The sequence below is a fragment of the Papio anubis genome, chromosome 3 (genome assembly GCF_008728515.1).
Source record: "Papio anubis isolate 15944 chromosome 3, Panubis1.0, whole genome shotgun sequence".
NCBI lineage: Eukaryota > Metazoa > Chordata > Mammalia > Primates > Cercopithecidae > Papio > Papio anubis.
The window spans coordinates 81,208,075-81,232,668 of record NC_044978.1 but is presented as its reverse complement, the minus strand read 5'-3'; the positions used below and the strand labels follow the sequence as shown (position 1 = coordinate 81,232,668).

Here is a 24,594-nt window from a genome sequence, read left to right as displayed (position 1 = left end):
AGTAATTTCCATGATACCACGTAACTCCTTTCCCTTTTATATGTAAGAACCCTGTAATTAGCTTTGTCTTAAAAGTTTTTTTTTTCAAAACTCTATAGGAAACAGAGTAGCCTATATTTCAGCTACAAAGGATCTGTTGATTCTCTGTACAGCATAGTGCCTTTTGAATGCTCCTGACTTAAAGAGAATGACTGAAGGGGCCTCTACCAACAGTGAGCAAGTGGAAAGAACAGTGTCAAGTTTAAGCACTAAATCAGCAGTCTAGTGTTGGGAGGTTGTTGTGCTGAATAGATACCTGCCTTGTGTCTGACTGTATCTGTGCCTGAGTTGTCTTCATCCTGCCAAACACAAACAAGTTACTAGGCAACAAAAGTGATTCAGATGCTCTGAACACCTCACTGAATGAAATGTCTAACCACGATGTTTCCAGGAAATGCCTCCTCTATAAGTCACTGGGTAGCCTGATAAACATTTGCACGTGCTCTGAGGTCAAGTGACCTAGAGCTTCTAGCCTGTGTGTTATAAGGGGGGGCCAGCTAATGTTTGAAAGAATGCCACCTTACTGGGCAAACATGGATAGTTTGCTTGCTCCTACGTGGTAACTATGAGGAGGAAGGGTTGGGGACAGGGCTGGGAGAAGTGCAGTCTCTCCCCAAAAGAACTCACCAGGATGGAAATCCATTGCCCTTAGGTCACATCTCTAATTGTAAAAATAGCCCAAGATCCCAGAAAATCACAACATAGCATAGTTACCCAGGAGCCTGGACTCAGATGCGTTCAAATCCTACCTCTGTCACTTGTTAGATTTCTAACTTCTCATACCTCAGATAGGGGCGATTGTACCCCATACAGTAGTTGTGTGTATTAGTGTTAGTATTTGGGAAACACTAGAACTAGTATCTGTCATAAACTCTGGGGATGCATTAGCTTGCCCGCCATGCTTTACATAGCTCCTTGAGAGGTGGGGGCTGAATTGTGAAGAAATGAAGAAAAAGAGAAGTGAGGTCTTTTCCAAGGATATATTTATTCTTTTATGATTTCCAGGACTGCAATCATAGAAATTTTAACCATAAATCATTTAAGGAATCTCTTCAAGGTCTTTCAGCACTACATAGTTTGAGAATTATGTATCAAAAAATGACCTCAGGGCTATGCAGTGGAAAGGCTGTGCGCTCATGGAGCATTGCTTTAGGGTTTCCAGTGGATATGTAATGCTCTGAAGCTAGATATGGGTTTTTGCTTTACTGTTTTTCCCTTCCATTATATCCCCCTTTTTATATAAGATATTTTATAATAAAAATGCAATCACAGAAAGTAAACCACAGTAAGATGAAATTTTGGGGCTCTGCGTCACATATGGAAACCATAATTATACAGACACATTAGTGACTCATTTAGGAAAAGAAAGGTACCTGAAGCTCTCTGGGAAAGGGTAAGATAATTCTGGTGTCTTTGAGTGTGTGGGCTGCCACATTCATTCAGCTGCTATTCTAGGGCTGGGCTGCAAGTTCTTGGCTAGTGGCCAGGAACACCAACACAAACAGGACATGGACTCTGTCCTTGCAGCTCATAACCAGCAGAGGAGATAGCCCTGTGTAAGCAGTGAGCTTTAAAACCCTGTGCTGGGCTGAAGAGATGTGTAGGATCATAGGTATGGGGAGAAAACCAATGACATTCAATCTCAATCTGATCTTTAAGAGTTCTAATTTTGCTTGAATTTATTTTTGGAAAGGAAATCAGAACGTTAGAGAATTGTGTTGGGAATGTGTCACCACATGCCAGGCTAGTGGCTCTGCAGTTCCTGAGCAGTGTTTTGTAGTAGTGACTAAACCCTGCTCTGAGAAAGTGATGACATTAGGAGATGCAACAGAGAGTAAAAGTAGTTGGAACCTTTCTTCCTGAACTTGCAGTCTCTCTCTCTGGTTCTGTCTTTGCTGACTGAGAGATGGTGGTGTTTCCCAAGGGAGTAGTTGACCTGAAAGTCAAAGGGATGAAAAGGATTGGGGAGTGACTCTCAGGGTTGCCTGAAAAGCCAGTCATAATAGTTAATTTGAATTAGGTAGAAACTCTGGTCAGTTGTACAACATAAGTACATGACGTTTTATTCAATAGCCATAATGATTTCTTTTAAAATATGTGTTTTGTGTTTTGTTTTGTTTTGTTTTGTTTTGGAGATGGAGTCTCGCTCTGTTGCCCAGGCTGGAGTGCAGTGGCCGAGTGGCCGGATCTCAGCTCATTGCAAGCTCCGCCTCCCGGTTTATGCCATTCTCCTGCCTCAGCCTGCCGAGTAGCTGGGACTATAGGCACCTGCCACCACACCTGGCTAGTTTTTTGTATTTTTTAGTAGAGACGGGGTTTCACCATATTAGCCAGGATGGTCTCGATCTCCTGACCTTGTGATCCGCCCATCTCAGCCTCCCAAAACGCTGGGATTACAGGCTTGATCAACCGCGCCCGGCCTAAAATATGTGTTTTTAATTGACAAAAATTGTATATAATAAGGTGTATAACATGATATAATGATTTATTTATTGCCAACATAATGGCCTCGTGACTTAAGGTTAACTTTTCAATCTCTATAAAAAGTAAAGGAGAAAGCCCGTTGAACTGTAACATTTCCCAGCTTTCCTTGAAGTCACAATATATAAAGTGCTTCACTGAATTTAATGTTGAAGGTAGAATCCCTGTTTTATATGCAGTCTTATGCCTTGAATAACTTTCTGTAAGTGTGTGTTGGTTTGGGGAAAATGCATTTAAGTTTGGTTTATTTTATAAAGAGCCCAGAGGTGTTTCTATTTTATTACAATTTACATGAATTTAGATTCTCCATCTTTCATCAGATATCTTTATGTTACTTGGTGGAAAACTGTATTAACATTATTTGTAAAATATCACTGAACAAACATAACATTTTCAAAAGCAGCCATAAATAATGTCTCAAGTGATTCAAATAAAAAAGCTTCGATAGAATTCATGTTGTTTACATTTGTTTGTTCCAAAAAGCATTTGAGATAGGAATTTATAGTTTTAATTAACAAAATTCTAAGACATAATCAGCTGCTTTCTCAAAGCTATCTGGCTTAGGAGTGTATGTCATGTATGATGTTAAAACTGGAATAGTCTGCAACCCAGAACAAAATATACAATCTGGGATTGCTAATCTGTTACAATAGAGGTCTCATCTAGCTTAATACTGTAAATTGTCTACCTTTAAACATGAATGCTAATGGAATTTATAGTCCAACTTTAAATCAAAATATGCAATTTCAGATTACTTGGGATACTATTATATTTCAATTTTAGGTATTTTGGAAAAGGCCTTTTAAAGCACCAACTATTTATAAATACTAACCAGTTTATACTAATTGGTATTATATTATTTCCTAATTTTGAATCTGCATCTGTATAATGGTCAGTTAGCATTATAAAGCATAATACTTTTTTCTATTCTTTCCTGTTGGCCTCTGAGCTTGCCCAATAACTTTTCCATTGTTTACCTTCTAATTAACGTCTCTTGTTCTAGGGAATATGACCTTTACCTACAACTTTATAAAATTATTTTCATTCTCTTTAATGCCTTATTTCTTCTCTAATAAACTTGAATCAGGTGCTCTCTTCATTAAGATCTTATTTAATTAGTTTCAGTCCTGGTGGAAGCCTCCCCTGCACCCCCATAGTCTCCTCTTGTTCCATTCAGATGCTTTAAGTAGTGACTAGAACCTAATGGGTGATTCTTCCATGAATGTATTTTCCTTTTCATGTGGCTTATTCTAACTGTGTGATTGCCACAAGAAATAAAAGTATAAGATCAACTATGATATGCCAATGGCCAATCATTTAGCATAGCCCCTTAGTTGAGAATGTGATAGGGGTAGGACAGAAGAAACTAAGAACCTGGGAGATTGCATTAATTCTCATCAAGTGGCAGAGTCAGGTTAGAACCTGGATTTTAGGATTCTAAGATGTTACAATGTACACTTGACCTGTGTTTAATTTGCTTCTGAGATTAGCAAGGGCATGTTGTAGGGGCCATGGTTATTGAATAAACTTTTGTTATTTATTAATAGTAAATTCATATAGATATGTTATCCACAAATTATCTGCATCAAGCTAAATGAAAATACCAAGTTAAAAAAAGACTCTTGGCTGGGCATCGTGGCTCACACCTGTAATCCCAGCACTTTGGGAGGCCGAGGCAGGTGGATCACCTGAGGTTAGGAGTTGGAGACCAGCCTGGCTAACATGGCAAAACCCTGTCTCTACTAAAAACAGAAAAATTAACCGGGTGTGGTGGTATGCACCTGTAATTCTAGCTACTCAGGAAGCTGAGGCAGGAGAATCACTTGAACCTGAGAAGCAGAGGTTGCAGTGAGCTGAGATCAAGCCATTGCACTCCAACCTGGGCAACAAGAGCGAAGCTCTGTCTCAAAAAAAAAAAAAAAAAAAGTGTTTGGGAAATACTGATTTCTTATATGATGGGACCAATCTCATGGTGGTGTTCTCAGCACTAGATCATATGATGGTTAGTACATTCTTTATCAGTAAATTACCTTACCCTACTTCTTTTCTTTCTGTGAGACATGGGATTTTTATTTATCTTTTTAAACTTTCTTTGGTGAGGTCACTAACATATCTTTTATTTCTTTCTTTTTATATTATGATATATTTTTATATGGCCAAGAGTCATAGAAATCTGTAAAGTAATGGTGTTACACTGAGAAAACTACAACCCAAGATTGCAAATTACCGACCCAGGATTAATCATGACTTGTTTGTGGCCAAATTGAGAGAAAGATTCTGGTCTCTTGACTTCTGATCCAGGGCTTTGTCATGGCACTATCAGTTTTTAAACTTCTTTAGCCATGGAACCCATATTTCAGATGAGATTTTGGGCAACCCTTCTAACATAGAAAGAAAAGCAGAGCTCCTCAAGTTGAAAGGAGATGGAGGCCTAAAGACATATGCACATGGTCTCCCCAAGACTCTCTGTACTGTAATATACTGCTCTCGACATAGTTCACAACACAGATGAAGGGTTTACTCCTTCTCTCCTCCTCCAAGTATGGTCTAGTTCTTTTCTGGAGCATTTCTGTCCCCTATATCTGAAATGAACGTAATTGGAAAGGTTGGAGGAGATACTGACCCAGACTGGGAATTACATTTATAAATGCAATGCCAGTCTTCCCAGTTGATTCTGGAACATTTTTCCTGTGTGTCAAGAGGAAGCAGCGGGAGAGATGTTGCTATGAGAATCCACTGATGTTTGATGTTGGTTCTTCTGACATAGCAGGGCTGTGCTATCCCATTTCCTTTTCTTTGCTGTAAGAATTCACCCTGAAGGTGTGTGCTCATTTATGATGCTTTTCTCAAGGAGGGATAGAACAGCCTGCCGAGTCAGAGCTACCAAAGTACCAAATGCTGGTTTCACTGCTTACTAGCTGGTGACCTTGGGCAATTCACTTAATATCTCTGTGCTCATCTGTAAAATATGGGTAATAATATTTAATCTCATAGAGTTGTGGGGAAGATTCAATAAGATAACCAAAGCATTTAGAACTATAGTGTTTGGGCAATAGTAAGTACTTATGAGTGTTAGCTATAGCTCTTATTCTTAAGTCTAGGCTATATAAATTTATTTTTTATTTTTTTACATGGAACACTTCACAAATTTGTGTTATTACCCTTGTGTGGGGGCCATGCTAATATCTGTATCGTTCCAATTTTAGTATATGTGCTGCCGAGTCAAGCACAGGCTATATAAATTTAAATCATTAATAGGATACATGGTCAAAATTTTTAAACACTTGGAAAATATTCCAATCTAGTGTTGTTAAACTGAAATAAAAATATATTTTTGGCAGAGGAATATAGCATAATAGTGATAAAGCCCAATTAGCTTTGCATGATCACAATGTTGATGAAATTGTTTAAAGTGTATATTTTTAAATACTTTTCCAAATAAAAGCTTAAAATAACAACAAAGCCACAATATAATAATCACTTGGGTTTGCAATATAAATTAGATTGTTAAAGGCTTGGAGACATTTTCACTTTTACTTAGTTTTGCATGATTTTATTGTAGGTAAGGAAAGCTGCACAAAGTGGTCAACCAACATTTCCTAGAAAACTCTTTTTGACTGTTGATCTTCAAATTAAGGTTTCTGATTGCACTTCAGTAAAAACCTCTGCAAAGAAAGTGTGTATTTAGGCCATTATCTGTTGAAGAGCAATAATGCCCTTGATGAGTACATTCTTGTTCTTAAAGTTGCTGCCAACCAGGTGCGGTGGCTCTTGCCTGTAATCCCAGCACTTTGGAAGGCCGAGGCAGGTGGATCACCTGAGGTCGGGAGTTTGAGACCAGCCTGGCCAACATGGTGAGACCCTGTCTCTACCAAAAATACAAAAATTAGCTGGGTATTATGGTAGACGCCTGTAATCCTAGCTACTCGGGAGGCTGAGGCACAAGAATTGCTTGAACCCGGGAGAAGGAGGTTGCAGTGAGCCGAGATCGTGCCACTGCACTCCAGCCTGGGCGACAGAGTGAGACTTTGTCTCAAAAAAAAAAGAAAGCTGTCATTTTCAGAATAAAATGAAGCCTTTTTCTGCTCCTGTAGCTGTAGGATTCTGAAGCCCTATTTTGGAGTTAGGATTTTCTTTTTCCACTATCCTTTTTGTACCTGTCTTTATCACATCCAGATATGTTTCACATGTGAAAGCTTTATGATTATTGAATATTATGTTCAAGTAATTTTGTGTATTTTCTTACTATTGGCAGCCTTTGAACAAGTCTGATTTGCACTTACAGAACACCATTTTTAAGAGATTTGTATAATCGTGCATGAATATAGGTCAAAAGGTAGACGTAAAGAATAGTAGCCATACCATGAACGTGTTGGGCACAAACCACCCAAGAGGGGAAGGTTGGTTTCTTAAGAAGCAGAATGTTATAAATTGGTGTTTCTTTTTAAAAAGGAATTTAGGGGAGAGGGGACACTGGGTTTTGTAACCCAACTGGGTAGCAAGTGCTGTATTTGAAAGTTCATTTCTATGTCCAGTAGCACATACCAGGAAGTTGTAGCAGGAAAGGTTTGTTGGAGGATGTGACATCTGCTGAGACCTGAAGCATGAGAGGCAAGTGTGTAAGCAAGTGGATGGGGTTGGGAAGAAGTTTAGGCCGCTAAAAAAATTTTACATAAAGCTTGATAAGAGGGGATATTGCATGTGAAATGAACAGAAATTCAGTAAATATGGTGGAAGTGCAGGATTTAGGGAATAGAAAAAACTAGTTTCAAAAATCGAGGCTAGAAGTGAAGGTAGGGGCCAGATTATGAAAAGCCTTGTAAGCAATGCTAAGAAACAGTAGATGTCAGAAGGACATGCCACCATCTAAAAAGCAGTCTTGAGAATAAGTAATTGGATAAAGGTGACCTGACTAGGTATTTGTTTTTTAAGGAAATTGTGTTAATTTTGTTAGGTGTAAAAATGGCATTAGGGTCATGTTGGGGAAACAAGAATCTCTATCTTACAGATTAAATTACATGGTCTCTGAGATTGCTTCCAAAAATACAGAGTAGAGGACAGATTAAAAAACAAAAAAGATTTCCTGTGATAATTGTTATAGCTAATGGGGTTCACTGTAGTATTTTCTACTTTCATTATGTTTGAGATTTTCTATTGTGAATTTTTTCTTAAGTCAAAATAAGCAATGGACTTTTAGGTCATAGGGAGCCGTTTAAGGTCTTTAACGAGGTCAGTAAAGCAGGAAATAGATTAGGAACAAAAGCAGAGAGGAAGGGAGTGCTGCATTAAATACCATGATTGTGGAGCTGTCAGTTTTCCCTTGTGTAAGAATGTCCATCTTTTTATATTTTCTTGGTGAGCTGTTCTCTATTATCTATTTTTTCTTAATACTTTTACTTTGTACTCTAGTTGTAAAAGTACTAGTAATGCCTGCTATTCCTAATACTTTATCAGCCTTTTATTTACAAAATAATCTTGTATGTATCTTTTTAGTGGATGGATTGAATCCATTTAAAATTTGTTGTGGCTGTTGATTTGTTTGGACTTACGTCTGTCCTCTGTAAGTAAGAGATGTCTGTGAAAAGAGAGCAGAGGTAAATAGATGGGAGGTTAAAACGGACAGGATTTGGAGTGATTTTCAGGTGAGCAGGGGCGGGAGTTTGAAGTTGGATAATAGCTAACATTTATTTACTCCGAAGACCTGATTGGATGGTGGTACCATTTACTGTGATAAGAAATGGAAGAGGAGGTGTCTGACTGGAAGGAAATGGCAAGTGTGTTTTGGTACATGAGTTGTAAGCATCTGCTTTTTCTTTGTTCTTAGAGCTATGAACTCTTAGATGGAATTCATTATTTTCCTTTAAAGATACCCCCCATTAACCCATAATTACTTTTGCCATTTTTAAGATTGCCTCTAAGGTATCTTAACCAGGCACGTTAACCAGAATGTCATTTTTGGTCTCGTTTGGTTTGGTATAAGCTTTGGAAATGGGCTCCCAATGTCCTATTCTTACCGATGCAGATTATGCTGTAAGACATAATTTTAGAAACAATAAAAACAACTCATTTTCTAGGCTGTTTCTTTGTTTCATGGGAAGCAAAGAAGTATAATTCTTTGATATTTTTAAATATAAATATTTGATAGCATGTTTATATTTTAAAAAGCAATTAAAGTGATTATTTATAGGCAAGCACTTTTATTTATATAGGGTCATCAATGACAATTAGATTTAATGGAAATAAGATTAACTATAAAATTACATCTTTTAGCTTCCTAATGCTAATTGAACATTGAGTTTGTAATGTTTCCTGACTACCTCTTGGCATTATGTTCAGGTTTAGAGACAGCGATTTTAATCATCCTGTGTTTTTCTAAGCCCATTTCACCCTTTAGAAAACAGTTTTGATCATAGTTCACTCCCATTGATAGACCAGTGCCAAACCAAATAGGATAACTACTTGGCTGATTTTCTATTCACTGCTGATAGGTGGAGCTTGGCATTTTAAAAGGCTATTAACAGAGAGACTGTTTTACTTCTTTCTGATTTTATTTTCAGGTTTGGTTTTTGTTTTTTGTTTTGTTTTGTTTTGTTTTGTTTTTTTGAGACGAGTCTCGCTCAGTCGCCCAGGCTGGAGTGCAGTGGCGCAATCTCGACTCACTGCAAGCTCCACCTCCTGGGTTCACGCCATTCTCCTGCCTCAGCCTCCCAAGTAGCTGGGACTACAGGCGCCCGCCGCCATACCCGGCTAATTTTTTGCATTTATTTTCAGTTTTTATATACTCTAGACGTTTTAAAAATTCCTGTTATGTATAACCAGTCTTTTTCCCATTTTATTTCCATCATTTGATTTTCTTTTCACTTTTACATCTACCTGGCATATGGTTTTACTAAACTTCAAATGTTATTTCAGGCTGTTTTCTAATCTGTAAAAGTTTTTATCTCTCATTGTTCTTTTTAAGTGACTTCTGCTTGGGAAGGGGGGAAAAAGCAGTTACTAATCAAAAATGCCTTGAGGACAGGAGCCAGCTTCTCTTCTGCTGCCTTCCTTAGCACTTAGGACCCAATTCTGCACAGAACAGGAGGACATAAATAATTCTGTCTTTGTTGGCTGTCTGTTTATTTACTTTACCTTCTAGGCTATCAGCAATAGTATTAACAATTGCTACATATTTAACCGGCAAGTACTGATATCTTGAGTTTGGTCACTGTTTTTCATTCAACCCAGGGTACAGTTTTAAAAGTTTTCTATACCTGTAGCTTCTATCCCATTTACTTTAGATAAAATTGAAAAATGTCTGCACTGAAGGTCAAATTCTGAATTCTTGTTAGATATTTGATAGCTTTAACTTTTATGTCTCCACATAATGCTTTTGTTTTTATTCTTCCTCTGCTTATAATATTGCATCTTTAGCCTTTTTTAAAAAGCCTAATATGCATTAAACACTTACTTAAAAAAACAGCACTGGGATGATCAATTAAATAAAAGTCCATTATGACTAGTGTAATTAGAATACTATACACATGCTATTTTGATCTATTATAAATGGAAAAGAACTCAAACGTAAAAATCCATAATTGAGTAAGTATGGGAGCATTTTCAGAGGAATCTTTTTAGTTTTAGAAAGTTATATTAGTACAGGTTTCTAGAGGGCATTTACTGTAATTGGATCTCAGTAGGTTGGAACATTGATGTTCCTGATGTTCTTTTGACTTGATGGTGCACTGATTTTTTTTTCTGACAATGGTTTTTCATTTAAAATTTTAAATTGAGTGTTTCTCATAAGTCTGGTGAGCCTAACTTGAATAGTCACCCTGTTACTTTAATGTCCCATCCTGCTTTGTCTTTGTAGCACTTTTAATCTTTAATTACTGTTGTCTTACATTAGCAGAATTCAAGCTCCATGAGGGAAGTGACTGTTTTAAAACTGTTGTATCCCTAGAACAGTGACTAGTACATAGTTGGCACTCACTAAATATTATTGAATGAATAATTATTTTAGCCAAGCATAGTATTGTGCACCCTGTAGTACCAGCTACTCAGGAGGCCAAGGCAAGAGGATTGCTTGAGCCCAGGAGTTACAGGCTGCAGTAAGCTATGATTGTGCCACTGCGCTCCAGCCTTGGTGACAGAGTGAGACCCCTTCTCTTAAAAAATAAGAACAACCTTTGTCTTTTTAGGCAGCAAAATTAAAACATGCTGCTTATTTTTTCAAAGCAAAAAAAAAAAGATAAAAAGTGAAGTAAATGTTCCATGTAGTATCACCCTTCCAGTAACCATGTAATTTATATAACACAATTTTATTTCTATCATATACATTTATTTATAATGCAACTAGTCCCATTTTGATGGACAGTGTGGTTCTGGTTTTTTAGTCTTACAGATCCAGAATCACTTATCCGCAATTTCAAAATCTGAACAGTAGTAGAATTACTGTGTCAAAAGATAAAAGCATTTCTAAAGCTCATCACATATTTACAAAGATATTCTCAAAAGAATGGTACCAATTTATGATTCTACCAGCAATTCAGTGCAGTTTTGATGCTCCTTTCTGATTATAGCTTAAATTACATTTTAATGGGATTTGTTTCAAAATAACTTTCCAGTGTTCCTTATCCATGAATTAGAATAGGGTAGAAGCTTGTGTGCTAATTTGTCAGGGAGACATTCTGTAGGAAGTTCTATATTATTGGTAATTGGGAGATATTTAGTCACAGGAACTCTTTGGCCTGTGATTTGTCAGAGAAGGTGTAGGGGAAATCAGCTTCAAATAGGAAGTAAAGAAATGAGTTCTGGCTCACCTCAGATTTATATTCTATTTCTGTTTCTCTACTCACTGCAGAAGTAGATATCACAGCAAAAGTTATTCTCTGTTCCCCATGTTTTCTCAGGGTTTAGATTCCTGAAATCATTTGCCTTCATATATATACGAGGGATATGAAAAGAATATGAAAATGAAAAACTGACAGTGTGCAAAGATGAGCATCAAGGCCCCAAATGAAAGCCTTGATTATATAAATAATCATAATTATATTGTATATATTATTAATCTGAAATTATATACTTATGCTGTGTTTATTTACCTATAATAATGAACTGTTCCTGATAGAGTATCTGACTTTTTCACATGTTAAATTAGTTTTAATTGTGGTTTTGTATATGATTTACGATTGCCACAGTAGAAATATTTCAGTTCAGTCTGTAGAATTTTAATATCACGTTGCTGTGTAAAAGCACCTGCCCACAGTTCCCACCACAGTTTGGTTTTTCATCCAGATACTCAGGATTTTAATGACAAGGGTTGATCCCCCTGTAAGTTTTACTTTTACAGAACATGTCTTACTTTGGGCTCCTAAGAACTATTTAAATGCAGCTCCAGTGTCTACCTTCACTTTTCCACATTTTTATTCTCTTTTAAGGCTTTATTGCAGAAACTCTTACTTTTGTTCACCTATTCATTTTCTTTTCCAAACTCATTTCTCTCTTCTGATCACCTTCTCAAGGGACAGCTTGGATATGTTGGAACTAAATTTCTTGTATTATAATATATCTAAAAGAAACACAAAATAAGCTGTATACCGTGTTCTAGGTTTTTGCAAAAGAAAAACAGGCAGTTCACTAGGGATCACAGCATAATTAATGGTGTACAAATAGACACTCCACGATCATTATTGTGCCAACAGCCACCAAAGCTTTGTGAGGAATGTTCAAGCTCTGTACAGGGGGCATTACTTCAGTAGAGTAGGCAACAAAAGACACATTTGTTTATTAGAAACTTTGCTTTGCAACTTTGTGAACCAGCACAGTTGGTCACAAATGGAAATGAAAGTCTTGAGTGAGCTGTTCTGCCTGTTTTAAGAGAGAAATGCGTCATTCCCTGAAGGTTACTGGATTAGTTTACTTGCTCTAGAGCTAACAACATAGGGATTTAGTTCTAAAGAACCGTATTTTTCCCTAGGAGACTATGTCTATTGGTAGCCATTCTGAATATCCATATACTAAGCCACTAATATTATCTAAAACAGTACTTAAGTACTATGATGAATAAACCAAATTTATTTCCAAGTGATTTTTTTAAGTATACAAACTTTCTAGTGAAAATTGTGGAAATTTACATTTTATGGCAGTTTCTTCATTTCCTTGATTTATTAGAATAAATGAAAATTCAATAGATAAATATAGGTATATTTTAAGTATCAATATCATTGTCACTTGCATCCCTTAACATTGTTTAAATGGCATTCTGTTAGATTAACGATTTTAATCTTTTAGGTACATTTCATCTCTAAGGTTATTCTCTTTGTGTCTCTACCTCATGTCTTCAATGAAGTGTTGGGTTGGGTTGAGATATCTGGGTCCCTCTTCCTAGAGCCAAATTTGAATAACATAAATCATCATTATTAGGTTATTTGCAGAAACCAATCTCTGAAGCCTACGATTGGAAGCACTGGTCAAATAAGTGCTTTTGAGAGACAATTATTTATTTAAAAGCAACATAACGGTTTAAATTCTAGGAGAACCTACAGCCTATTACAACAACCTTAATAGCTTTAGAGAAGGTATACCTTTTTATAATTTCAAAACACTAGAAAGCAGTGGCTTATTTAGTCACTCATGCAAAAGCAACTCTGGAAAAACAGCGCTGCATAAATCGTTCTGTTATAAAGACAGACGCACATGTCTGTTCATTGCAGCCCTATTCACAATAGCAAAGACATGGAGTAACCTAAATGGCCATTGATGATAGACTGGATAAAGAAAATGTGGTACATATACACCATGGAATACTATGCAGCCATTAAAAAGAATGAGATCATGTCCTGTGCAGGGACATGGATGGAGCTGGAGGCCATTATCCTTAGCAAACTAATGCAGGAACAGAAAACCAAATACCACGTGCTCTTACTTATAAGTGGGAGCTAAATAATGAGAACACATGGACACATAGAGGGAAACAAAATATACTGCTGCCCACCCACCGAAGGGTGAAGGTGGGAGGAGGGAGAGTATCAGGAAGAATAGCTGATGGATGCTGGGCTTAATACCTGGGGGATTAAATAATCTGTACAACAAACCCCTATGACACGCATTGACCTGTGCAACAAACCTGCACCTGTATCCCTGCACTTAAAAGTTAACAAAGAAAATAGCGTTGCATTTTTAAATGGAAGCAGAAAATAGTATAGACTGTATGTGAATGGTCTACATTGTTTATTACTTCATTTGTGGAACATTTTTGTGGTTGGCATAAGAGAATGAAAAATGGAGGGTTTACAGTCCTTTCTAGGTCTTCTGTGTTGTCTCCCTTTCTCTTTTTTCCTTTCCTTTTAATGAAGACCCTGCTCTATCTTGAAGAACCCAGGTGGACTGAAGCATAGGACTTCAGGACACTAGGAGCTTTCTAGCCCTCATGGTCCCCACTCCACAATACCCTATACTAAGACTTGGTAAATTGCAGAAGTGATGGAACTAAACTGCTCAAGGTACAGATTCTAGAACCAACCTTCTCCTTAATAATTTTTCAGTGCCCAATTCCTGCTTCTAGGAAATGTGCCCCTAAACCTCTCAGGCTGTATTAAGCTATTTCTTGAACTCATTTTGTTAGCACAGAGCACAAAGCACAAATGTGATAACCAGTAACCCATTATATTTTAAATAAATAACAGCGTCTAATTCTAGATGTTAGACTCCTATAAGGAAATGATATTGAAGTATATCTAGGTGCCATTTCTGCAGCAGCACAGGGATTGAGTAAACTTCCTGTTCTTAGGCACGTGCCATCCGCTGTAAACACCAAATGTACTGGCCACAGCACCTGGTTAAATGTTTCTCCTCAAGTCTCTGCCTTTATCTCCATACAGAGCAGGATTATCTAACTCATTTCTATAGATTTTTGCTTAAAGGTAACTTTGCTTAAATCTCAAAACAGAGTGGTAATATCTCTTCCATTGCATTAGTAAACAGCAAGCAATGTTTCAAGAAGTCATTTTTAAATACCCATTTCAGTGGCCTGTTTTTATTAGGCTTTGCAACTTTTTTTTTTTGAAATAGTATGAAATATATACACTGGTCTCCATGTGGTAGAGGCAGCAATCAATATGTGGATTTCTGAAATAATCTGAAGGTCATGGAATACAAGAGCTGTATTAAAATAGAGAATTATAAAGTTATTTTAAGGGAACTATTCTTTTTCTTTATTTCATTTTTTATCCTGACTTTTCTGCAACAAGATTATTCTTTCAAATCTAGGAAATTTTTTGTTGTTGACAAGGATGATATACTGTTGACTTTGACTGTGATCTATTTACTTAGAAGGAGATCTCTAGTTTCATTTAGAGAGTGTTATGTGGTTTACGGGAATATAATGTTAAACTATTAGACTCAGGATTTGCTTTTCTTTCTTCCCTAGACTAGCCATTATTCTTAGGAGAGAATATTAACTCCAATATCAGTCTTAAATATCTTATTTTAAAACTATTAAATGGGACTGGTTGTGGTGGCTCACACCCATAATCCCAGCATTTTAGGAGGCTGAGGGGGGAGAATCACTTGAGGCTAGGAGTATGAGACCAGCCTGGGCAACATAACAAGACCATATTTCTACAAAGTATTATTTAAAAAATTAGCTGGCATGGTGGTGTGCACCTGCAGTCCTAGCTACTCGGGAGGCTGTGGCAGGAGGATCCCTTGAGCCTAGGAGTTTACTGCAGCCTGGATGTCAGAAAGACACCCTCTCTAAACAAAGCAAAACAAAAATGACTAAATGGGATTTTTTTAAGGTTTTCAACACCTCTCACTTCAATAGGTAATCTATGCAGCCTCCTATTACAGAGTAAATTAAACCCTAAGGTATTAAAACCTAAGAGAATCAGTTTCTAGGTATATAAATCTTTGGAGTAGATAATGAAAGCTAGGAATGTAGAAGCAGATAATTATCACTGTTGTTCAGTTAGGCTGTTATAGTTAACCTTACTGATAAAGCTCCCAGGGTGTTTGGCCTAAACAAGAGCTGACTGCTTTTGTTTGACCATTAAACATGGAACAGGTAATGCAAGTTGTATGAAATGATTCTCGTGACCACGTGTCTATCTTGTATGAAATGATTCTAGTGACCACATATCTATCCTGTAAAGTTCTTTTGTGAATTAGTAAAATGATAATTTAGGTTATTGAAAGTGCAAATGTCTGTTTATATTATAGGGACTTCTTTTGTTCATCTGCTAAGTAGATAAACATTTTAACACAAAGATAAGCCTTCAACCCAGCTTATTCTGGATGTCATATTTCACTAGCAGTAAGTCCAGAAAGGGGTGGAAAGTCGCAAATTTCCTCCTCACTCTTTCTTTCTTTTTTTTTTTTTTTTTTTTTTTTTTTGAGACACAGTCTCACTCACTCGCCCAGGCTGGAGTGCAGTGGTGCGATCTCGGCTCACTGCAACCTCCACCTCCTGGGTTTAAGTGTTTCTCCTGCCTCAGCCTCCTAAGTAGCTGGGACTACAGGTGCACACCACCATGCCTGGCTAATTTTTTTATTTTTAGTAGAGACGGGGTTTCACCATGTTGGCCAGGATGGTCTGGATATCCTGACTTCATGATCCATCCACCTTGGCCTCCCAAAGTGCTGGGATTACAGGCGTGAGCCACCGTGCCTGGCCTCAGCCTTGCTCTTTGTACTAAACACTGAAAACGTCTACGTCAAGAAGGAAGACACTATTTAGGGAGTCCCCTCTTCCCCACCCTACTGAAACTCTAGATTTGTCAAGAATGGAGCTGGGGAAAGCAAGCATAAACCATCATTTGGGAGAAGCTCCAATGCATGATATGCTCCCCAATTCTCACACCTTAACTTTGAGAACCTCTCATTTAGGGTAAATTTGAATGGAAATGTGAAGAATTATTTTAAATATTCCCTAGTCTTTGACCTTGTTTTATAGTCTTCTTCTATCTTCAGGGTTTGGGTAACCCTTTCTATCTTTCCATTAACATACCTACCTATCTAAATAATCTACCTCCCTACCTATTTATCTATTCACTCCTTTATTTTTTCATTTATCCATTCATTCACCTTACTGCATGTTCCCTATTGTACCATGGATTATTAAAGCGACTTCCCATGTGACTCCATCTTCTTTTAAGATTCTTCTCCTTCTGGAGAGCTTTAGCTTCACAATCCCAGGGCTGCGATTTCTGTTTTTCCAAAATATGCTAAGAATCAGAGTTAATCATCAAATTTTCCAGTCACCAATAGAAAGCCTCACAGCTGGGAAATGTCCACAAAAAGAAGCCAAATTTTAAAATATCCTGTGGAACTTCCAGTTGTATTGAAGGTACTTTATTATATCAGCGTCATTAAGGCAGAAACAGTTGATAAAGTGAGCAGTCGTCCACCATCTCTGTATGCTACACTGTGGACTGCAGATCATCCCTGCTTGTGAGATACTCTCAGCTCTACAGTTTGTTGTTTTCAAATTTGTACAGCTAATATTTGCTGTGGGTAAGTACTGTATTCCTTTCAACAAGTATTAAATGGTCTACCTAGCCATTTTTGTGTGTGTGAGAGATATAGACCATTTTTCCCCCTTTTAATCTAACTCATCATAAATTTTCATGAATTTTGCTAGAAAATCCATCTTTTTTGTCATTTCATGTTGTTTAGTTACAAGTTTATTTTTAGAGCACAGTTTACACAAATTTTGTTAAATAGTTTGCTTTTCATTAGATAGTTCTTGATCTTGTCTGTAGAAAACTTGGAAATGTGTATTATTTCAGAGTCACTGTAAAAGTAGTGTTTAGCTGGTAAGTACAACACTTTAAAGGGATGAGTGAGCCCAGAAGTTAATAAGAGGGTGTAGGATGTTCCTTGGTTTTCTAGTTCTTTAGAAATAATTTATCTTGATGGGCTATTTTTTTTTTTTTTCTTCTGAGACCAAGTCTCACTCTGTTGCCCAGGCTGGAGTGCAGTGGCACCATCTCATCTCACTGCAACCTCTGCCTCCCAGGTTCAAGCGATTCTTGTGCCTCAGCCTCCTGAGTATCTGGGATTACAGGTGCACCCCACCACACCTGGCTAATTTTTGTATTTTTAGGAGAGACGGGGTTTTGGCATGTTGCCCAGGCTGGTCTCGAACTCCTGGGCTCGAGTGATCCACCTGCCTCAGCCGCCCAAAGTGCTGGGATTATAGGCGTGAGCCATCGCACCTGGTGGGCTATACCTTTTTTAACAGCTTACTTGAGTGATAACTCAGTATCATAAAGTTAAATTGTTTTAAGGGTAAAATGAAATGATTTTTAATAAATTTACAGAATTATGCAACCATCATTACTAATTTTAGAACATTTCTGTCACCCAAAAAGAAACTTCCAGCCCACTTGCAGTCACTGCCATTCCCACCTGCATTCTCAAATAACCACTAATTACTTTCTATCTCTGTTTGTTAGGCTGTATCTTTCTCTTCTTATGAAAACTGGGTGTAGAACCAAAGTAGTCCAATCTACCTGAATATGGGATGGAAAATAAGTACCAGAAATAAAAATATCTGCCCTCTACCCAAGCGTATCTCCCGTAAAGTTCAGAAGTACAGTTACTGTGTGTAGCTAATTTTTCAATTATATCTTTTTCCTTATTATTATTATTTTTTTTTACCAAGCCATTCTCAGAAGAAAGTGTCATCAAGATACCATCAAGCTTTCCCATTTCCCAAATTAAAAATCTTACCACACTAAAAAAGATGTAGGACTTAGTGGCAGTATAAAAACTTGTAATGATCTGACAAGGACTCTTTTCAATGTGACTTTTGTTGTGAAAGTATTTCAGAAATACATGATAATTTTTTGGTAAGCAGTGAATCTTCTGTCAGTTTTCAAGAACTTGTTAGTAAAAATACTTAACAAATTTTGTGGGCACTTCTGAAATAGAATCCCATCACTCACAAAGCACGCTCACATCCGTAAGCGTATTGGTACCTCCCCATTTTGGCTGGAAAGAATTTTACAAACAAGTTAGTCTCAAATACTGTTAATAAGAAAAAGCTGGCTGGGTGCAATGGCCCACACCTGTAATCACAGCACTTTAGGAGGCTGAGATGGATGGATTACTTGAGGCCAGAAGTTCGAGACCAACCTGGCCAACAAGGCAAAACCCCGTCTCTGCTAAAAATACAAAAGTTAGCTGAGCATGATGGCGTGCCTGTATTCCCAGCTACACGGAGGCTGAGGCACGAGGATCGCTTGAACCTGGGAGGCTGAGGTTACAATGAGCCAAGATTGTACCACTGCACTCCAGCCTGGGTGACATAGCGTGACTCTGTCTCAAAAAACAAACAAACAAACAAAAAAGATGAAAAGAAAAAGGTAAAATGTCTTAGTGTTTAGGAAAAACTTTATGGGCATGAGATTTCTTAGCTAAACTGGATGCTGTTAACATAAAATTATATACCTAACTGTATTACAGATTTAATATGGTGGCTTATTAGTAATATTAACTATAATTAAATGGCAGATATGGGTGATAGGGAAATTTTTAACAGGTTCCTTTTCTTTTTACCCTACAATAATAGTGAATTATAAGTTAATTTTTTTCTAAGTCTATATTGATCTTTACAAAATTATAAAGACTGAAGAATTGCCTGTACTGTAATCTAGAAAACCTCAGCACCATGCAATATAGCCAGGTAACAAACCTGTACCCCCGATCTAAAATAAAAGTTGAAATTTAAGAAATGAAAATAAAAACCAAGTTCATAATTGATTGTCTCTTAATCTTTTTCACTGATGCTATTGTTGACCTTTTCATATGGAATGGTACTAGAGGCAGTGGTATACCATTTAGGAACAGAGGCTCCTGAGGTCAGATTCCTGGTTAAATCTAGGCTCTGCTACTTCCTCTCTGACCTTGGGCAACGTACATCATCTTAATTTATTTTTATTTTTTTTATTTTTATGGGTACAATGTGGGTGTATATATTTATGGGGTACATGAGATATTCTGATACAGGCATATAGTGTGTAATAATCAAATCAGGGTAAATGGGGTATCCATCACCTCAAGCATTCATCACTTTGTTATAAACATTTCAGTTATAATTTTAGTTATTTTTAAATGTACTGAATACATAAATTATTATTGACTGTAGTCACCCTTACTCATTACCAGAACTTACTCATTCTATCTAACTATATTTTTTTATCCATTAACCATCTCCACTTCGCCTGCCCCACCACCCACCACTACCCTTCCCAGCCTCTGGTAACCATCTTTCTACCTCTGTCACCATAAGTTCAATTGTTTTAATTTTTAGATTCCACAAATGAGTGAGAACATGTGAAGTTTGACTTTCTGTGCCTTGCTTATTTCAATTAACATAATGTCTTCCAGTTCCATCCATGTTGTTGCAAATGATGAGATCCTATTCTTTTTTATGGCTGAATAGTACTCCAGTGTGTATATGTACTACATTTTCTTTATCCATCCATCAGTGGACACTTATGTTGCTTCCAAATCTTGGCTATTGTGAATAATGTTGCAATAAACATGGGAGTGAAGATATCTCTTTGATGTGCTGATTTTCTTTCTTTTGGATATATTCCCAGCAGTGGGATAGCTGGATCATATGGTAGTTCTATCTTTAGTTTTCTGAGGAACCTCTGTACTGTTCTCCATAGTGGCTTTACTAACTAACATTCCCACCAACAGTGTACAAGGATTCCCCTATCTCCACATGCTCACCAGCATTTGTTATTGCCTATCTTTTGGATAGAAGCCATTTTAACTGGGGTGAGATGATATCTCATTGTAGCTTTGATTTGTATTTCTGTGATGATCAGTGATGTTAAGCACCTTTTCATATACCTGTTTGTCATTTGTCTGTCTTTTGAGAAATGTCTATTTGGAACTTTTGCTTATTTTTTTACTCAGACTATTAGATTTTTTCCCTGTTGTTTGAGCTCCTTATATATTCTGGTTATTAATCTCTTGTCAGATGGATAGTTTGCAAATATTTTCTCCCATTCTGTGGGTTGTCTCTTCACTTCGTTTCAATTAAAAAAAAAAATCTGGCTAGCAATATTTCCTAGGGTTGTTATTGTGATTAATTTAGATAATACACAAGCATAGTACCTGCCATATAAGTAAGATTTGCTGAGAACTATTATATTGTGAATATTTTATTCCACAAGTTGATTTTTTAATGGTTTTATAGTGACAACAGAGTTTTCTTTTTTAAGGTCTAAGAAAGCTCTTGTGTCTGTTAAGAAATTCATCCTCAGATTGTTTCAACTGATATTCAATTCAATCAAATTCTGTTTCAAGACCTAGTTTTTCTTAAATCTTTAAGCTCAATGTATAAACATCTGTTATTCATTATTGCAGTTTATAAATGCAGGAACATGCTTTCTTTGATCAATGTTTTGCATCTATCTTGAACAGATTAAATTCTTCTAAATATTAAAACTATAATAAACTATAGATAAAAATCTCTTAATTTTTTAGTTATATTTACATATTTAATATATCTTAAACACTTCATATACACCACAAGGCACACTTACAAATCTGGAACACAAAGCATTTCTAAGCCCTTCTACTAGAACCCATGTCTATACTCAGTCGCCTCTGCAGCTGCCGTCAGTGAGCGTCAGATCTGAACTGCATTCCCTGCACCTTTTTCTGTAGCCATGAGTATCGATCACATAGCATTTTCCCATTTTGTAAAACCATAACCTTTGATATGAATGATTGAGATTCTACAGTTTCTATTAAGATTGAAGTTTCTTCTTAATTTGATACTTCTTTTTGAGATACAGTCCTGTTCTGTCACCCAGGCTGGAGTGCAGTGATGCAATCTAAACTCACTGCAACCTCTGCCTCCCAGGTTGGAGGGATTCTCATGCCTCAGCCTCCCAAGGAGCTGGGACTACGGGCGTGTGCCAACATGCCCAGCTCATTTTTTGTATTTTAAGTAGAGATAGGGTTTTACCATGTTGGCCAGGCTGGTTTCAAACTACTGGCCTCAGGTGATCTGCCTACCTCAGCACTGTTTTCTTCTTATATAGTATTTATATATCTGTCTTGCAGTTTTACGGTTACTATGGTATCATACATTATATGTAATATTAAGGTAGCCATAATTCATTTAGCGAACCCCATGTTCTTGGATATTAGATTATTTCCAATTTTCCCTTATATGTAACGGTTGAAAATATGCTTGTAAAAATATGTTTTGTACATCTAATTCCCTTAAGATAAAGTCATAAAATAGGATAACTGAATAAAAATGCTATTCAAAGCCAATTTAAAAGCCTATGTAAAAATAATTATTCTTGCTGCACTGTATACAAATAATTAGGCCAAGTATAATAAAGCAGACCAGTCCTAGCATGATTTGTCTTTAGTACAGGAAACTGCAGACAGAAAAATTGTGTTTCAAAAACTAGAGTACACCTGTTTTTAGATTCTAGTCTTGCCTAATGTTTTTCAATTTTTAATATTTTCTACAGTTTGGACCGAATTCTAATTTTTCTTGGCTAGAAGTCTTCAAAATAATGTTTTCAAATTTTTTCTTCTTTCTTCCCCATTTTTCCTAATTTGAAGTCACTGAAAACTAAGCTGTGCTTTCATGAAGACCTGTGAACTAAAGCTAGACAACTTAAACCTCAGAAGAAAATAACAACCTATTTACATTCATAAGCCACTTTCATACCTGCCTACTAATGTATAAACTTCAGAGTAATGTGATCTGTATTGATTTTCCAGGATTATTTTGTTTGTTGTTGTTTTTCACCCTTCCTTCCCCTTTATTCTTTTCATAGGACATCAAGACTTCATGACCTTCTAAAAATGAGCTTTCCTAATAACTCAAGACCTACCCATCTAGGAACAAACCACCCTAGCCATGAGAGATAAGATGAAACCTGAGCCCAGAGACTTTTCCTTCTAAAATGCTTTCTCCCAAAGATTTAAAAAAACGAAAAGGGGGAAATGTGAAAGGAAAATATCTCTGGGCCCCAAAATCACTAAGCTAGAGGGAAAAGTCAAGCTGGGAACTGCTTAGGGCAAACCTGCCTCCCATTCTCACACATCTGCTTACTGAGATAAATGCATATCTCATTGCCTGCTTTGGAGAGGCTAATCAGAAGCCCAAAAGAATGCAACCATTTATCTCTTATCTACCTATGACCTGGAAGCCCCCTCCTTGCTTTGAGTTGTCCCACCTTTCCAGACCGAACCAACATCTCACATATGTTGATTCATGATTCACCTTTCCAGACCGAACATCTTACATATATTGATTCATGTCTCATGTCCCCCTAAGATTTATAAAACCAAACTGTGCTCTGACCACCTTGGGCATATGTCATCAAGACCTCCCAAGGCTGTGTCATGGGCGTGCATCCTCAACCTTGGCAAAATAACCTTTCTAAATTAACTAAGATCTATTTCAGGTTTTCAGGGTTCACACTATAGTTATCCTTTCCTACCAGTGTCTGGGAAAGCGAAAAAAGCCACAATAGTTCCTCTCTCAGTGGGTGGCAGTTCCATTAGTTCATTTGTTTAGGGTAGTATGCCAGAGTACAAAGCAGATGCCAAGCCTTCTGAGTCCTCTTACGTTGCAAAATACTGGAAGTTAACCTAGAAAATACTGAAAAAATTAAAGATCTGTATAGATTCATCTCCCTTTAGAAGGCAAATGGCAAACTCTGAACCTTCCAGTACACTGCTAGTGTTTTGTTACATTTTTTTTGAACTAAGCCTGATTTATTTCAGAAATGTGAGGAAGATTTAAAATTAGAAAATGATTGTAATAAAATACATCACAAACATGTTTAAAAGGAAAAGATATTATTATCTGGAGTGAAGCCAAAATGGCATTTGGTAAAACTCAGTATCCAATTGATGTTGCAATACCTAGTGGGAAAAGTCTGCTGCTTTCATTTGCACTCCTAAATGAGCTTTAGAATCTTTCTGTCAAATTACAAGAAAACACATCCATAGACACCATTGTACTTCTGTGTTTTACTTCTACATCTGTAATTTTTAACATTGTTCTAGCCAATGAAGCCAAGAAAATAAAAAGAAAACAGGCAGGTAATGACTAAAAGGCAGAAAATATATATGTGAAAATAACTAAAACATGCAATATTCCACTGGAAAGTTAGATTTTGTTTATGAATTAAAAACACAATATCCTTATAGAATCAGTATTAACCAGTTAGGAAAGCTAAAAAAAACCACTTACTTGATTGTTGGTTACTGATGTAGCCACCATAACAAAGAAAAAATGGCATCAAATTTTAATAATTAAAATAAATGTTCAGAACTTATATGAAGAAAGCTATAAAAATTAGCTGTTGTGGATAAAAGTAAGCATAAGGCTATACTATATTCATACATGGGAAGCTGAGGTATTATCCCAGTAAAGATTTGATGTTGCCATATTATATAATGAGAGTCATTTCCTTTTAATAATGTCAATAGAAGTTTTCCTATCATCTGATAAAATGATTCCAAAGTTCATCAGAGAGTAAAAATGATAGCAGCGGCAGGTTTATACCACTAGGCTACATTACATAACTAATACTGGGTAACAGCAACTTTTCTTTTGGAGACAGGGTCTCACTCCATCACCTAGGCTGGAATGCAGTGGTGTGATCACTGGCACTGCAGCCTCAACCTCTTAGTCTCAAGCAATCCTCCAACCTTAGCCTCCCAAGTAGTTGGGACTACAGGTGCACCACCACACCCAGCTAATGTTTTGTATTTTTTTGTAACCATGTGGTTTTGTCATGTTGCCCAGACCGGTCTTGAACTCCTGGGCTCAAATGACCTCCTGCCTTGGCCTCCCAAAGTACTGAAATTACAGGTATGAGCCACCACATCAATAGAAGGAATCTCAGATAAGACTTTTTAAAAACCAAGCCCAGCCATGGATATGTATCATCAAATACCTGTGAATTGGGTGATTCTCTCCTCTTGAGGTTCTAAGATAAAACTTGGAGCTCCTAGGCCTGTCAGAAAGTGACATTCTTTACTTACCACAGGTCAGGAACCCTGTACAGGGACTGTGTAGACAAGTATGAG

The 24,594-nt window shown here is 36.9% G+C and overlaps 1 protein-coding gene, 1 long non-coding RNA gene and 1 other non-coding gene across 16 annotated transcripts in view; 1 reads left to right on the top strand and 2 right to left on the bottom strand.

Moving 5' to 3' along the window:
* SGMS2 (sphingomyelin synthase 2) overlaps positions 1–24,594 on the top strand; it is a 91,080-nt gene that overhangs the window by 37,350 nt on the left and 29,136 nt on the right. The gene's annotated exons all lie outside the window — the stretch shown is intronic.
* On the bottom strand, positions 1,688–24,589 carry LOC103884547. Of its 4 annotated transcripts, XR_004182737.1 has the most exons (4): positions 24,550–24,589; positions 22,995–23,155; positions 11,322–12,070; positions 1,688–1,975 (listed from the first exon to the last, which is right to left on the bottom strand). It is a non-coding gene; the product is annotated as an uncharacterized LOC103884547 (long non-coding RNA). The 4 variants fall into 4 exon arrangements; XR_004182735.1 differs by lacking the exon at positions 24,550–24,589 and having other exon boundaries at positions 22,995–24,205; XR_001902726.2 differs by lacking the exon at positions 24,550–24,589 and having other exon boundaries at positions 11,962–12,070; positions 22,995–24,205.
* Positions 5,646–5,750, bottom strand: LOC116274293. The gene has a single exon (XR_004182925.1). It is a non-coding gene; the product is annotated as a U6 spliceosomal RNA (small nuclear RNA).